The 16,856-nt window shown below is 42.4% G+C and overlaps 1 protein-coding gene across 1 annotated transcript in view; it reads left to right on the top strand.

Annotated features, from left to right (window-relative positions):
- Nucleotides 1-8,204: 8,204 nt before the first annotated feature.
- LOC307074218 (peroxisome proliferator-activated receptor alpha-like) overlaps nt 8,205-16,856 on the top strand; it is a gene marked incomplete at its 3' end in the record, with an annotated part of 34,331 nt that continues 25,679 nt past the window's right edge. Inside the window, exon 1 of the mRNA XM_079734239.1 lies at nt 8,205-8,328. The remainder of the gene's footprint in view (nt 8,329-16,856) is intronic.

The raw sequence follows: 16,856 nt of genomic DNA, 5'->3' as shown, positions 1-16,856 counted from the left end.
TAAGAGCCTGGTAATACCATGGAAACAAACAAGGCTTCCTTTTACAGTACAGTTTCAGCTTACTTACTGGGTAAATTGTCATGTTTTACTTAGTAACGTTGCAGAACATACATGGTACAATTTTGTGTTGATTGCATGGAAAAGGGAATAATCTATTACAAATTATATGGTAAGAAGCTGGTAATACCATAGAAACGAACGAGGCTTCCTTTAAAAGTACAGTTTCAACTTACCTACTGGGTAAATTGTAATGTTTTACTTAGTAACGTTGCAGAACATACATGGTATAAGTTCCAGGGCATGGACAAAGGATTGTATCTATTACAAATTATATGGTAATAACGTGGTAACACCATGGAAACAAACGGCTTCGTACCCAGTATTTAAGTAGATGTACCATGACACTAGAGGAAAACTGTTCCTGCAGAGGTTGTTACCAGTTAAGTAATTCCATAGTTTCTAAGGTAAATCGAATAAACCCTTTCTAAACAGTGTAGCTATGAATAATAACTGTAAGAAAAAGTTATTTATTGGAAAGTACTATGCTAATTTCTAGATAGTACATCATTAAACTTGGACTGTAAATAACATAAACCTTGGATAACTACAATTGTAACTTGAATTAATAGGTGTTTCTAAGAATTGGTTGCCTAATTTCCTACGAAGTACACAATAATATCTGAGTTATTACCAACCTAAAACTGTTACAACTACACAGTGCTTAGTTGAGTTGATGGGTAATAGTGGAGGTTTTACTTAGTACTTCAGCTGTAATTCCTCTGTATTTACCTTCTTATTACCAGTGGTAATTACCAAGTAATACACTATGATTTACCATATATTTACCGGGTTATTCCTCTGTATTTACCTTCTTATTACCAGTGGTAATTACCCAGTATTACACTATGATTTACCATATATTTACCGGGTAAATACCTAGTAATTAGGGGACTGTAAAAGGAAGGGTTACCCAAATCGGTTCAAGTGCATCTTATGCAGTTTAAAACTAAATATTTGATAATAACTTATTATTCGAAAAAAAACGTCTATATTTGCATGATTCTTGCAATTTCTTTGCTGTGTCTTCATTGCTAAAGGCAATAATTGCCCTGCTCCATAGTGAACATATTCACTTATTTAAGGGCAAATGTCATGAAGTTAATTGCCTCTGCCTCTGCCTTCTTCTCGATCTCTTCACCCAACTGATAGCAGGCAATTAACCCATTTAGCTATCTCATTTCCCTCTGTTTGGACCAGGGATACAAGGTGGAAAGTGATTGGCCAGGGAGGGCGAGCCAATCTAGAATAACTTCTTGAAATGACAGACAATACAACTACATTAAAATATTTAACATACAATTACATTTAAATATTTGAAATATAACTACTTCCTGCATTTTTACCTCATTATCTCATAATTGTTCTTGAATTGTTATGTGAGAGGTTCAGACCATTGAATGAAATGAGGTTGACGATTTGTGATATATTAATGATATGCAGTATGTTGTAAGTAAACAAATGAATGATGTTGAAATTTGTATTCTCAGGCATGTTATGAATAATTTAGGATGAGTAAAATTGTGGCTATTATCAAAACCTAATTTTAGTCAACTTTCCTCCTAGGTTATTGGGGTCCTTGGGGAGAGGTGCCCCTCAGGGTGTCTGAGGAGAGCAGTCCTTTGTGGTGAGGTATTTGGTTGTAAAGTCTGAGGGTCCCTTCCCAAATGTCGGATAACTATACTACTTACGTCTTTCCTAAAGTGACTGCCCTATCATCTGGCAGGAGAGATTACCTTTTCTGTTTGGTATTACAGGAGTAAGTTTGCCCCAGGGTCAAGATTTAAATGTGTTTCTTCCGTAAAAAAAAAGAACATCTCTAAATTGAATTTACCTTAAGCTCATTGCTTTAAATATTTTACCACCAGCTGTGATTGTGATTACAAGCCATCTTAAAATCGACCCTTTAGGGACCTCAAAAGGTAGGGTTGATAGGTTGAGAAGGGTCCAGCTGCAGGCTTGGGCGTTTCTGTTATGACACAAGAACGCCCATTATGAAGTGTTTCGGAAGGCATACTGGGTTTCGCAAGGCATACTGCCAAGCATAGTCGCAAGGCATACTATGCTTTCCTTCCTTAATGGCAATTTTACCTCTCTCATTAGATTTAGAAATCATGGAGCCTCCCTTGGCTAACGTTAGTGCTATGCTACCCGTACTTACTACTAGATCTTGTTTTGAAACTTCTGTTTGAGAAAATCTAACTAGTGAATGTTCCGGATGTTGACAAATGTGCAAAGAAGGGAGCCGGTGTTGATGTTGAAAGTTAGGCTGGATTGTAGTCCTCCATTGAGTGCTGTACTTAGACAATGAGAGCCCTCTCCGTAGCCGGGGAGCCTGTCGGAGACCCTCTCCGTCGACGCAACGGAGATGGCAAGCGCTGTGATTGGTCCTCTGGTTTGACTTTGCACCTTATTTATTTTGCACATTGGTTACTTTGCACATTAAAGACCAATAAAACACCAAATTAGATTCAAAAAGCTTTGGAAGTTTATTTACAACACTATTTACATGGTTTGTAGTCAACACATAAGAGCGGCGAATTGCATTGCTTATCCGACATCCCGACAGAGAACTTTGAATGCTTGAGGGGTCTCCATAGTTACGGAGTCGGATTACAGATTAAGGAGTTGGAGTAGTATACTTTGACATTTGAATACATTTCAGCAAGAAAGGCGACGAAGAAGAAGAAGGGGGCGTACCAGCCTGCATAAAAGAGAACCCCCCTCCCCCACCACATGATCAGTTTTTTATAGCGCTTTTCTAAATACTCAATGACGCTTTACAAATAAGAAAGGAATACATACAGATAGTACAGACACTCAAACAAAAGAGAAAAAATAAATAACACCACAACAATAGGCAACACATTAAGAGCGCGGGAGAGAGTGGAAGATAGTGGAGGATGATTTGTCAAATGTTGTAGGTGGTCCTGAAGAGATAGGTTTTAAGTTGACTTTTGAATGAACAGAGTTTCGGATGGCCAGAGGGAGGGAGTTCCAGAGGTTAGGGGCGGCGATGGCGAAGGCTCTGTCCTTCAGGGTACGATACTTGGTCTTGGTAATGGAGGTGAGACGGTTGGCATCAGTGGAGTGTAGGCGGCAAGTGGGGGAGTGGCAATGGAGGAGATCTGTTTATACGAGGGTGCAAAGTTGTTTAGCGCTTTGTAGGTGGTGAGGAAGATCTTGAAATTGATGCGTTGTTTTATTGAAAGCCAATGAAGTTGACGGAGGATGGGAGTAATGTGTTCTCTGGAGGGGGAGTTAGTAAGGGCAGCAGAGTTTTGTACATATTGCAATTTTTGAAGAATAGTGGAGGGGCCATACAGAATGCTATTGCAATAGTCGAGTCTGCAAGTGATGAAGGCGTGGATTAGTGTTTCGGCAGCTGAGGATGAAAGAGTGGGTTAGGGTTAGGGTTAGGGGTATGTTGCGGAGGTGGAAGAAGGATGTTTTTCTGACGCTGTTTATGTGTGACTTGAAGCAGAGTGTGGGGTCCATGATGATGCCGAGGTTTCTGACCAAGGGGGAGGGAGTGACAGAGTGACCGATGCAAAGTGAGAAGTTCCGGGAGGTGGGGATGATGTTTTTTGGGCCGAAGATGATAATTTCAGTTTTATTGCCATTGAGTTTGAGGAAGTCGTGGTTCATCCAGGTTTTGATGTCAGTGAGACAATTGGTGAGAGTGGATAGGATGGCCGGAGTAATGGCTGTGGTGGTGATGTACAGTTGGGTATCGTCAGCATAACAGTGAAATTAAAGACAATGGTGGCGGATGATGTGACCTAGTGGGAGCATGTAGAGGATGAAGAGGATGGGACCAAGCACTGAGCCTTGGGGGACTCCGTGTGAGACAGGGATGGTGTGGGATTTGTGGTTGTTGATGGAGATGTATTCAAATCTTTCAGACAGGTAGGAGGTGAACCAGGAGAGGGCGGAGTCAGTGATGCCACTGGATTGCAGATGGCTGAGGAGGATGGAGTGATTGACGTGTCTAAGGCAGCACTGAGGTCGAGGAGGAGGAGAATGGTGAGGGAGCTGGAGTCACAGGAGAGTAGGAGGTCGTTGGTGACTTTAAGTAGGGCTGTTTCAGCACTGTGGTGTGTTCGGAAGCCGGATTGGCATGTTTCGTACAGGTTATTGGAGAGAAGGTATTGCTTGAGTTGTGTTGCGACGGCTCTTTCCAGTAGTTTTGAGACGAATGTGAGGTTGGAGATGGGTCTGAAGTTGTTGGGGTCGTCGGAGTCAAGGCCGGGTTTTTGTAAGGAGGGGGGTGAAGGCAGCAAGCTTAAGAGGTGGGGGAATGGTGCCAGAGTTTAGGGAGGAGTTGATGGTGTCTCTGATGAGTGTGGCGAGAGAGGTGAAACAGGCTTTGAGACAGGCTTTTTCAGAAGGGATGGGGTCCAGGGGAGAGGTGGAAGATTTCATTGTGGAGAGTATTTTGGAGAGGTCTGCTGTGGTAATGGGTGAGAAGAAGGAAAGCTGGTGGTCAGGGGTTGAAGGAAGTGGAGGTTCTGAGTCAAGGCTTGTGGCAGAGGAGGTGGCAAGCTGGTTGTGGATGATTTCTATCTTGGAGTGAAAAAATTATAGGAAGTTATTGCATTTCGCCGGGGTGAATAAGGATGAGATGTTATCCTGGGGTTTGAGGAGTTTATTTATGGTGGAAAAAAGTGTGTGGGTTGGAGGATCCGGAATGAATGATGCCAGAGTAGAAAGACAGAACGGGCTTTGTTGATTGCTGATTTGTAGAGGTGCATGTGCTCTTTGTAGGCGAGGTACTGTACTGTGAGACCGGTTTTCTTGTGTAGTCGTTCTAGTTGTCTAAGTTGTTTTTTGAGTTTGTGAAGTTCTGGGGTGAACCAGGGGGCCGAGTGACTGAACGTGACAGTTTTAGTTTTCAGGGGGGCCAGTTTGCTCAGGGAGGTAAACAGTGTGTTGTTGTAGAAGTTGACGAGGTCCATGGGGGCTGGATGTACAGAAAGGGTGAGGCCAGAGAGATTGTTTGATATGCAGGGTGAGATAGAAACTGGACAGATGGATTTAAGGTTGCGGAAAGTCCTGTTTGGGTTCGGGGGCGGGAATGTCAATAACAAGTGTGATGGCCAGGTGTTCAGAGATGGAGAGATCGGAGCTGGAGACATTGTGGATGTGGAGGCCAGTGGAGCAAACCAGGTCTAGGATGTGCCCACGGATGTGGGTGGGAAAGCTGATGTGTTGGGTGAAGCTAAAGCAGTTGAGTAGGTCCAAGAAGTCCATAGCGTTTTTACATTCCGGGGAGTCAATGTGGAGGTTGAAATCGCAGAGGAGTAAAACAGATGGCGAGATTGAAGATAGTGCAGTGATGAATTCAGAAAGATCTGGTAGGAATGATGGGTTGGTTTTGGGGGGGGGCGGTAGATGATTGAAATTATGAGAGGTTTGGGGCCAGGCAGTTTGAAAGCCAGGTATTCAAATGATGGGCCAGCAGGGATGGAGAGTGGGTGGGGTTGGAGGTCTTGATGGTAAACAGCAGCAATACCCCCTCCTCTGCCCTCAGAGCATGGGTTGTCCAGGTAAGAATATCCAACAGGTGTAGTTTGGTTGAGTTCAAAGTAGTCCAGGGGTTTTTGCCAAGTTTCATTTAGGCAGAGGATGTCAAGTTGCTTGTCGGTGATAAATTCGTTGAGAATGAGGCTTTTATTGTTTTTGCGATCTTGTGTTGAAGAGGGCGAGTTTTAGGTACTTTTGTTTTCGAAATTGATTGAGCGGAAGTAGGGATTGGGCGGAGGTTGAAAGTGTTCACGCTGGAGTAATTCTGATGATGTGTGTTGTTGTGATGACGCGATGAGGAAGTGCGGGAGCCGGTGTGTGAACTGCGATCAGACCACAGCAATGGAATACTGTTTATGGCAGTGGAATGTACATACATTTACAACGGGAGCCTTGGTGAATGTAACGGGGACGGAGAAGAAGTCGAGAATTCTTTAGTGTGGTGATGAGTTCAGTGGAAGGAGGCATTTGGGGAAAAAGCTGGCGGAGATGCATGGTTGAGTATTGAAGTGCCATGGCCGAGGCTCTGAAGAAGCAAACGCTGCTGGAGGTGGATGGTCGCCTCAACTGAGCGGCGATGAAACACGTTCGCCAGATGGGAGCTGGGTTGGCTCGAAAGGAAGGCAGCGGTCCAGCCAGAGAGAGGGCCAACGCAACCGTACCTGTACAGGTGGAAGCCCGCCCGGGTTTACCTTCGACCAGGTTAGGGCGATGGATCCTGTAGCAGAAGTCCAAGTGTCCAAGACGGCTGGTCGAAAAAGTAGGCAGGTAGCTTGTTAATAACAGGAAAGCAGCACCAAAGAACTTAAAAATAATGTTCAAAATAATGTTCAGAATGATGTTCAGAGCGAGAAGCAGCAGCCAAACGCGTCATCGTTTGGTGAGCAGCGGCGGCCGAAACGCACCAGCATCCCCCACCTGTCATGCAACTACGACTCCACGCATAAAACATGTAAAAAAGAAAACTGTCTCACTTACAATAGGGAAAAGTGACTATATATAAATAGTTAACTTGGCTAAATTGGCTTAACTACTATAGACAAAAAAAATCAACAAAATGTTCAATGCATTTGTGAAATATATTAAAAATACTGAATAAAAACAAGCCAGACAGAGCGGCGTTAGACTCGCCAGTGTCCCCGTTACTAGGCAACCTGTGGGACTACACAGCATTTTTATCCATCTCACATATAGAGTTGATTTTGATTGGCTCTAGTTTCAAAAGTCAAACCACTGAAAACGTTTTCTCAAATCTGTCTTTTATCCAATGGCTGTGAAGAAGGCCGGGAAGGCTGTCATCATGGGGATGTGTTTGATGTCGGTCAAACACATGGGTCAACCATATGGCTATGAGAAATCGCGGGTCAGCACAAAGTCACATGCTATGCAGATTTAGGCGGAAAACTATCACAAAGAAAAGGAAACGCAGCTAAAAGTACGACTGGGAAACTACTTATATAACTACATTTTTCCAATGTGACACAGAAAGTAACAAAACATTAAGTTAAGATATATATACGGTACACAAATCTCAGGCTACCTCTGAGCATTGATAACATGTCCCACATTGTCAGACATAAACATATTCTTTGCCCCACATTTGGTTTTTTGGGATCTGGTCACCATATACCGACGTGGTGTATGATGGATGGATCAGTCCCTTGGTAAAATCCACTGGGTGGGATGGTGGACTGATCGATGAACCCTACTTCTGGTTTCAAACTCATTGTAATGATGGTTGTTTTGTAATTTCTAATCAACATCACATCTGGTGGGAAAACAGGGACTCTTTCATTGAGTAACTGATGGAGTGTCGCTAACAGAGACAATGGCATTTGATGCGGGCTGAGGTAAAAGGTTGTGATTTGACCCTATTATGAGATAACTATACAACCTACTGCCTTCCCTGATGAATTGCAGCAACCATCCAAGCCAAGAAAATTTTGCAAATTACAACTTTAATTTGTATTTGCAAAGATATTAAGCCCCTTTCTCATTGGATAAAAACCCCAATAACATCCCCTAACATCTGGCTCTTGGCTTTAGTTGGAAAGGTCACAATCGGCATTCACTTAACACATTTAATATCCATATGAATCGTTTTGAAAATAAAAGATGAACCGTGTCGTTAAAGTTCACCACATTTTTCAAATAAGAATTCATTGATTGACTTGATTTTCTTCATTTCAATTCCAAATAAGTTATTTTAAGGTATTTAAATGATTCTCACACACGCATGCACGCACGCGCACACACATGCACACACGCACACACACACACACACACACACACACACACACACACACACACACACACACACACACACACACACACACACACACACACACACACAACTCGAAGCTAGAGGCAGCCGCGCGCAGTGGATACTGATGGTAATACACCAATGAGATCCCAGTAGTGCCAGGCATGTCTTGGGTAAGTATAATAATATAACAGGAGTTAAGTTGTCAGACCCCGTGTCGCGGGGCTCCTCTGTTTCGTTGCCTCACTGCACCACTGAAATCGAATCAAACGTATGGGCCGCCGCTTTTATGCGTATTACTTGTGAGTATAAAATGTCCTAAAACACGTCACTTCCGATCAACAGCCACACTGGAAAAGTTATGCATTAGCGCAACAAGTCGCAGGACATGACCGACAACCTACTGGCTAAATACCGACACACCGTGAATGCTGATCTCATTTTGGGATTCGAACATGTAGCCTTCTCGACACCGACCCGAGGTAGGCCTCTTGAATCACTTCGATTTACCAATGTGGGGATTTATTGTTGATTTTCTGACTAAATCTGGGTAATCTGATTTAATATAAGGTCCACACCGTTTACCTACGTTTCATATCCCAATAGAAAATAATCGTAATATAAGGCTATAGAGTTACACGAACAGCTCTACAGTGTATCAAGTATTTTGAAATGATTGTAGGGAATCAAATTATGATTTTAAAAACGGTTTGTTGAAGTCCGCCCACTGCGTGAGATCAGAGTCCTCCGACACCGACTCAATCTTCGACAGCAATGTAAGCTAGATGTTATAAATGTCATTAACATTCCATAACTTGTGGAAGCGAGGAGTTAAATCATGTCCCATGCACATGTTACTTCTCTTCTTCGCTTAAAACGTCACTTGCGGAATATCACGTTTGAGAGAGAAGGGCTTTTTTTCTCATTCTCGGGCAAGTCCAAATGAACTGACATATGCTTCTTCACTGGATGGCGTAATGTGACCCCCTCTCCATAATATGACCCCCCTCCATAATTGACCCCCCTCCATAATGTGACCGCCCCTCCATAATGTGACCCCCCCCCCCCCCCCATAATGTGCCCCCTTCCATAATATGACGCCCCTCCGGAGGTCATGAGCCCAACCAGTGGAGACGATGTTGGTGTGTCATTGTATGTCTAGTTTGATGTATTTGTTGTGGTCCGACATCAACCAAATGATGGATTGTTAATTATAGCCTATGTTAACTACATCACACTGTTATTATTTATTGGCTCCAATAATTAATCAATAAGTCCAGCCAATCCTCCCTGGAAACACGTTTCCTGCTAGTCTTAGAGGTGGGAATGAAAAATAGTTATTATGATTTAGATAATAGCCTCATGCCATTTCTCCACTGCTGTATATTTCAGGGTGAAAACATCTGATGAGAATAATGTTATTTATATCTTGTACATCATATATTTAGAGATCTTGCATAAGTTAATTTTGTGAATGGCACTTTCATCCTCAGAGGCACACAGACAACTTCCTCACTTACTTCTTCAATCCCTCTCTCAGCCTTGGGGTGAACCGCTAAATGTTTTGAGTGAGTCTGGACTCAGGACTTGCTAGTAGAGGAGGATATTAAAACAAAATCAATTGTAATTTGTTAAAAAGCTCTACAGTTCCAACAAATGCAAAAGTACCTTGAGATTATTATTATTTTTTTGTAAATTGGTCAAATTAACTTTTTCCAGCAGCTGTTTGAGTTCAGACATGCATGACGTGCCTCAATCCCAGTTATTAAATCAATGAGTGAACTCAGATTGCACTAACACTGGTTTTTATAATTGGAAATATTCCAATGCACAACCGCATTTGACTGGCAACAAAGTTTAAAAAAGATTTGCGTTGCTACCACATACTTTCAAATCCAACAATTTGTGTGCTTGTCGTTTTTGCACGCTTTGCCCATTAGCTTCATTGTACTTGCTTGTTATGACACCTTGGATCTGGGTATTTAAATAACATATTCCCTGGAACTTCGGTCTTCTGCAAAAACAGCTAGAGGTTTAACACAAGTTAACAGTCTCCCTACTTCGTTATTCAGCTTGATAAAACACAAATCTCAGTATTTTAGAGGAAGTCCTTACTGTCATCCTTGCCTTATATGCTAGAAATTACATATATTTTCATAACTTAACTGATTAAGCTTCTTTGTGAGCTTTTCACATATCTGATGTCACAAATTTGAGAGCTGTTGTATTGATTGGGATCTCAACCTGTCAATAGTTTGACAAAATGATGAGCATAATGTCATAAATCTAGCCACCCACTAGACTACGTTTACACCCATCCTTTGTATGTGGACATGTGTACAATAAAGAAAATAAGGGGGAAAATATGGTCTTGTACCTGTCCATGTTTGCTAGCACACATCACATAAAATAGAGGGCTGAATGCATCTAGTTGAATCGGTTGGCCACTTTACGTCAGTAGCAACAACAAACTCGCAGCTGCGGCCGCAGCATTTGAGAAGGATGTTTTCAGTAGACCGCTGTCTTGGTCGTATTCAGACTCCTCCGGTGGCGGCGGAGCAGCTCCTCCGGGAGTCTGCATACAGCAACAATCCCTTTCTCCTCTATGTCACGTTTCAATTTGGACTTCAGAGACTCAAAGCAAAAGTTCCTTTCCCCCAATTTCTTCTCCACCATGGCCGAGATAACCCCCACTACGAGTCTTTACTTGTTGCGGAAGTCGGAGAACCCAACGCAGTCTTTAAGATTCATAATATCAGAGAATATAAAGATCGTAAAAAAACATTTATTTTGACAGATATGCCCGAAGTTACTACTTTACAACATCGTTGATGACCAACATTTAGAAAGACATGTACATGCTCAGCCTTGGGTGAAATTTAAGTGTTACTGTACGTTCACACCAAAAGCTGTAAAAGATGCAAAATCACTGAATAGCCCAAAACGCAACACTGCCCAAAATATTTACAGCTCATATCGCTCTTGCGATTTTGCTTTTCCATTTAAATGAGCCGCGCTTTTTGCCTGCACGCTCGTAGTTGAGGCAAGTGCTGCTGCTGATGTCGAGCCACAAAAACACAAGATAGTCATACGTTTAGTCAATAGAAAAAGAATAATAAGCATAAATACATGAAAAACTCAATAACTAATTAATGGAGCGATTGCTTATATGCTAGATTATAGCTTAGTTGATCGCTATCGTGTGTGTGTGTGTGTGTGTGCGTGTGCGCGTGGTATTGTTTATTATGGAAAAGATCCGCTGAACGGGAGCATTTGTGCAAGGCAGACACACGGCAAACTGACAAATTAGAAATAATTTTTTGTGCAGTATCTCCCTGCTTCTGAAATGCGCGCACATCTCCACCCACCGCTAGTCCACTGGTTTCCATCAGCATTCCACTGTGCGACCATCCCTTTTGCGTAATGCGGATTGCGTACATTGTGAATCATATGCTGGATGCTTTATTCTTTCTTTGTGTTTTTTAGTTAATGATCGGGCTATAAGAAGACCACGTTGGCTATTCACGTTGCAATCGCGGACAAATACGATGCCCTACAATAGCCCCAATTATTCTCTCATGCACCATGATGAAGGAATAAATGTGTGGTAGGAACTAGGAACTAAAGTTCTCGTGTATGTTTACTGGGACCCACGCTGGCGAGAGACATCTACATTCCGATTGGCTGGCGGTCATTTACAGCCGAAACGCTACTAGCTCATTTGCATAGAGTTGAGCTGTTTTCAACTCTCTTTTACAGCTTTACAGCTTTAAAGCTATCGCTCAAGCGTTTTATCGCTCCTATCGCTTTATCGCTCATGTCTAATAGAAATTGAATGGGCGTTTATCGCTCAAAACGCTTTACAGCTTTTGGTGTGAACGCATAGTTACACCTTTCCTGCTGTCGGCTCCCAGACCGTAGTCGGGGAGCACAGGAGAGACGTTCCCTCCGGGGCCGATGTTCTCTCGGGGGTAACACCCTTCACTTTGACCGGCAGTGGGTCTGCTTATAGGTCGGAATGAAGCGGCCACCGATTATTGACAGGCTGGGTACTTTATTTGTAGTTCTACTGACTTAACAGTATACGTTTGCACAGACACAACTGGACTCGTTCATTCACTAAACTGACATGTGCAACCGCTCACTCTCCTCGCTCGTCAAAAGTCACTCACACACACACTGCCATTCTCGCGCACACACATGCAAAATTTTGAGACATTTTATTAAATTCTATTGATATCTGAAATTAGGAGTAAGTCATAATGATCTTTGACATATTACGTTTTGGAGAACCAAATTGATTCTGTTCTCACACACAAACACACAAACACAAACGTTCTATTCTCAGATTAGCTATATAAAGCCCCAGCAGAACTCTTGCCCCCTTGTCCAGGGAAAGTGCTACAGTTAACATAATAAATGCACTGGATGACTCTGATTAGGACAATTGTAAGAACAGAAGATCAAATAAAAAATCTGTAAGAAAGAGCACAATTACCTCTGTGACAACTCATGTGATGCAGCACCTCACAATGATACCATCAGTAGTTTTTGAAACCATATATATAGGGGAAGCACTGTCTCTCAAAACACAAATCTATAGAGAATGGGTAAGGGTCTTGATATACAATAACTGTTGTGTCACCAGTGATGCCAGTAACGCGTTACTTAGTAACGCGTTACTTAGTAACGCGTTACTGGCCTCGGACCACCTTTTTCAGTAACAAGTAATCTAAGACGTTACTATTTCCAAACCAGTAATCAGATTAAAATTAATCATTGAAGTCACTGAGCGTTATTATTTGTTTTACTTGATCACCGATTGGCGTTGAGAGTGATGGTGTCTGTCTGACTGTCTGTCTGGCTGGCTGGCTGGCTGGCTGGCTGGCTGGCTGGCTGGCTGGCTGGCTGAGAGTGTGTGTCAAGCGTAAGTCTCCAAATTTATCAGAGGCGACTGTCAACCTTGACTCTCCAGAGAAGTCCGCGCCACCAGTTGTTATTAGCGGCATAATTAGTCGCGTGGTGGTGTGTGTGTGTTGCGCTGGAGCAACGGCAGCAGAGAGAGCGCGTGGGAGCCTCTACGTTATCGCCAGAGAACTAAACCCAGGGGGGAGGAATTGTTGCCGGGGGGGCAAAAAGTTAGTATTGGCAAAACCGGTTGTAATTTTTTATTTTGAGGCAGCAGGTGTTGTCGCAGCTAAATGTAAATAATAAAGTAACTTGTAATCTAACTTAGTTACTTTTAAAATCAAGTAATCAGTAAAGTAACTAAGTTACTATTTGAAGGAGTAACTAGTAATCAGTAATCTGATTACTTTTTCAAGGTAACTGTGGCAACACTGTGAGTCACTAACCTGATTTCTTCAATCAGTGATGATGTAGGGGAGTGAGAGCCTCAAAACAAGTTGATGACTAAATCGTTGGTGGTCTTCTGCTTGTTTTTAAGTGCTAGATGTACAAAAAGAAAGGGGATGGTTAGGAAACTCTGGCAAAGACACAGGCTCTTAGGTCACTGACCAGTGACTTAAACACATCCATGCGTGCTCCACACCTGCTTCCAATATAATGCAGATTTGCAAACGTGACAAATACAAATATGAGACGTACAGCCAGAAAATGATAAAATAGAAAAATATTGAGTGTGATCCACTCACTGCAGGGAAGTGGCTTCTTGCAGCTTAAGGGAGAAAATATCTACATCTGCTGCTACATATTTGAGACAAGGACTTAGTGGCCAGTGAAGCACTGTACCACTTCACCTGCTCCAGTTAGTAGAGGTCCTGGGTAAGATTTGTATGCACTTAATTTAGCAGAGAATATCTCAAATTGTACTAATATGACCCAATTGAACAACATGGGATGTGTGCACTAATCTCTACCCAGGACAAAGTCCTGAAAATTACAAAAAAATATGTTTTTGTTTAAATTTCCCCCCTTTTTATATATATCCTCATACATTTGTACCAGTTTAATCTTCATATGAAGAGAAATACTTTTTCTATTAAACTTTGTCTTAAAAATAAAATATGCAATTTAGGCAATATCTTATGAAATATGTGTACATATAAATCCTTGAAGCTAGATTTTCTGAGGTGATCACAATTTTTTTACAATGACCTGACCAAGTAGTGGAAGTGGAAGAATTCTGGTTTGATATTTTTAATTGTGTTTCTGTAGATGTTCAGTGTGGATGACGTGTGTGTTGGGGGGATGTCCTGTTTCTTGCTGTATTGGACATTTTATATCCAACCTTGCTATCATCATTGGAACGTTAACTTAAAGGGAAAAATACAAAACTGATTTATTCCTTTTGTTGCAAGGTAAAACTTTCACAACAGAGTCCAGGTATGGGGATGATGAGAGCTCATTCAGTGTAGGGATCGACCGATACAGATTTTTTAGGGCCGATACCGATTTTTTTTCATCAGCCTTAGCCGATATGCCGATACCAATTTTCTTGAACCGATATTTAGAGCCGATACTGCTTTAGCTCCCTCAATTTACATCTTAAAAATTACACTGATGATAACAAATGTTATAAGTCTCAATTTAAAAAAGAAACATTTATTGAACTTCAATATAAAAAACAATATTTTAACAAATAGTAAAAACAGGTGAGGTAGAACAAGTAAGAAAGAGTTCAGTGCTGAAAATACTGAAAATAAATTCTGAAAATAAATATTTAAGCATAGATTGAATAATGACACTATTGCACACAGTAGCAACAATAATATCTAAGGAATATCAGCAACATTTAAACAGCAATACAGAACAAAAAACAGCTTTTTGTGCGTAAAAGAATTGTGCATAATATTCGCATTGCCCCACTTCCAATACTCTTTACCCACACACCCCTCAGTAAACATGCTTAATACTCCCAGTTTAGGAGCTGCAGGTTATAACAGAGACGCTCTGCATTTCTCCCGTCAGCCTGTTTCTCTTTTTCTCATATATCTGGCTGACCTCGCTGAATACCCTCTCACTGGGAACAGAGGAGGGGGGTGGATAGAGAAATCTTCTGGCGAGTGGTGCCAGAAGGTGAAAGCAGGATGCATTTTGTTTCCACCATTCAAGTGGTTGGCCCGTCTGTCTGTCGATCAACGGCTGCCGTAGGTATTGATCCAGCTGCTGAGTGAACTGCTGCTCCTCATCATCATCAGTCTCCTCAGAAGTTGGTCCGTGTGCCCCCAGAAGGTTAGCATACATCTTTTCAAGCATGTCAGACGGACTAGCGTCTTCCCCCTCTCCTTCCTCCACCCTTATCCGTTTTGGATCTGGGCCTTGATCTTCTGAGGAAGCCCTTTTCAGTTTCTCAGCCTCAGACAGAGCCGCATGCTCTTCCTTTATCCTGGCCTTTGCATACCTCAGTGCGCCTGATGCCAAGGCATGACCCCTGTAACGCGGATCTATCAATGTTGCGAGGACCAAGCATTTGGTCTTGTCTGCATTTTCAAACCTTGCCTTTAAACTGTCCAGCATAGTGTTGCGGAGTGTTTTGATTCCCCTTGTTTTTGCACCCTCGACTTCAAGTAGCATTTTTAGGACGGTGATGCTGGGAATTATGCATGATATTGATGAGTCTGATCTGCTCATTTCCTGTGTTACCTGTTTAGGCAGGCTTAGTGTGTTAATCAAATTGCCCACAAGAGTCCACTGATCTGCTGTTAAGGTATCAATCTTTCAATGTTCCCCTGCATATACAGTAAGTGCCCGCTTCTGCTCAAGCATGCTCTCCATGATGTGAAGAGTGGAGTTCCAGCGTGTTGGCACTGACTAGATTATTCTGTGCTGGGGAAGGTCAAGATCTTTTTGAATGTCCTTCAAACGCTGTTTGGCCAGTATCTAATGTTTAAAATGGGTAGCAGAAGACTTTAATTTTGCAATAATGTCCTTCTCTGCTCGCTGGCTGTTGATCCCATCATTCACCACCAGCTGAAGTGTGTGAGCACTGCAGCTGAGATCTGGTACTTCGGTGAGCCTCATCCCTTTAACCATATTGGCGCCTCTATCGTGAAGCACAAGCAGGACTCTCTCTGTGTCGATGCCCAAATGCCTCAGCAGACTGAGGAACACCTCGCTGATATATTCACCTGTGTGAGAGCCATGCATGGCTTTGAGGACAATTTGTTTCCTTACCCAGTCACTGTTAATGAAATGACAGGTCAGGCTAATTAGGGATTCTGTGTCCCCAGACCAACAATCCGTTGTAAATGACAAATAGGGGCCTGCATTTTCTAACGTTACCAGCTCCTTGATTTTGTTTTCTACTTTTGTGTGAACACCATCAAAGAGGTCAGTGCAATAGAACTTTTCTGTTTTGAGGGAGTATCTTTGCTCCAGCAATGTCCCCAACCTTTTAAAACCAACATCAGAGACAACTGTAAATGGCTGATTGTCTGTGGCAATCATCTGAACTATGGCAAGATCAGCTTGTTTTGGACCTGGTGTCAGAATTACCCCATTTCCTTTGGGCATCGAACATCTGCATAAGATTAGGCTGTGTTGAACTTGCTGCAGTAGAAGCTGATGCTCTATCATCCTTTTATTTGTGTGCTTTATTATAGGTCTCATCGTGGTGATGCTTCAGGTGGATCCACATATTTGAAGTATTTTTCGTCCTCGCATTTCCAGCCCCCATGCTCACAAACAAATTGCAGATGTTGCAGCGAGCCTTTCCTGGAGTAGGCTCGGTGAAATGCTGCCACACTGGATTTGTTTCCCTCTCTGCCATTTCTTTAAAAGAATAAACAAAAACATAGATCAGTGTCACTCTTGTTGTGCAATCATCTTATATTCATATCACCCAAATTATGTGTGCAATGCATCATATGGATGGGTGCATAGGATTAACTGTGCAAGGGTGAAAGGCTTCCTTCATTAACTATGAACCGTACCGTGACTTAAAAACCGAGGTACGTACCGAACCGTGACTTTTGTGTACCGTTACACCCCTAGCGTCACGCTCCCTGCAACTGGGGTGGACAAGACCGACAATCTCATAGGCATAACT

The sequence above is a fragment of the Pollachius pollachius genome (genome assembly GCF_949987615.1).
Source record: "Pollachius pollachius genome assembly, chromosome: 4".
NCBI lineage: Eukaryota > Metazoa > Chordata > Actinopteri > Gadiformes > Gadidae > Pollachius > Pollachius pollachius.
Note: the sequence above shows the minus strand (reverse complement) of the source record. Positions and strands in the feature narration are given on the sequence as shown.